This window comes from Arachis duranensis, chromosome 9, assembly GCF_000817695.3.
Source record: "Arachis duranensis cultivar V14167 chromosome 9, aradu.V14167.gnm2.J7QH, whole genome shotgun sequence".
Taxonomy (NCBI): Eukaryota; Viridiplantae; Streptophyta; class Magnoliopsida; order Fabales; family Fabaceae; genus Arachis; species Arachis duranensis.
Genome location: NC_029780.3, coordinates 101,134,640 through 101,135,600, shown reverse-complemented (window position 1 = coordinate 101,135,600; position 961 = coordinate 101,134,640).

The window sequence follows — 961 nt, the reverse complement described above, 5'->3', positions numbered from 1 at the left end:
AGTGATCACAATTTCGTCCACCAAGTTTTTGGCGCCGCTGCCGGGGATTGTTCGAGTATGGACAACTGACGGTTCATCTTGTTGCTCAGATTAGGTAATTTTGTTTTCAAAAACTCTTTCAAAAATTTTTCTTTTCTTTTTCGTTTTTTTTCTTTCCAAAAATGTTTTTCGAAAAAAAATTAAATAAAATACAAAAAAATTAGAAAATCATAAAAATCAAAAATATTTTGTGTTTCTTGTTTGAGTCTTGTGTCAATTTTTAAGTTTGGTGTCAATTGCATGCTTTTAAAATTTTTCTTGCAATATTTTTTCGAAAATCTCATGCATTCATAGTGTTCTTCATGATCTTCAAGTTGTTCTTGACAAGTCTTCTTGTTTGATCTTGAGGATTTCTTGTTTTATGTTGTTTGTTGTTTTTCATATGCATTTTTTGTTTGTTAGAGTCCATGCATTAAAGATTTCTAAGTTTGGTGTCTTGCATGTTTTCCTTGCATAAAAAATTTTTCAAAATTATGTTCTTGATGTTCATCATGATCTTCAAAGTGTTCTTGGTGTTCATCTTGACATTCATAGTGTTCTTGCATGCATCTTGTGTTTTGATCCAAAATTTTCATGTTTTGGGTCATGTTTGTGTTTTTCTCTCTCATCTTTAAAAATTTCAAAAATAAAAAAAATATATTTTCCTTATTTCCCTCCAAATTTTCGAAATTTTGGGTTGACTTGGTCAAAAATTTTTTAAAATTAGTTATTTCTTACAAGTCAAGTCAAAATTTCAATTTTAAAAATCTTATCTTTTTCAAAAATCATATCTTTTTTATTTTTTTATTATTTTCGAAAATTTTAAAAATTATTTTTCAAAAATCTTTTTCTTAGCTTTTGTATCTAATTTTCGAAAATTAGCTAACAATTAATGTGATTGGTTCAAAAATTTGAAGTTTGTTACTTTCTTGTTAAGAAATGT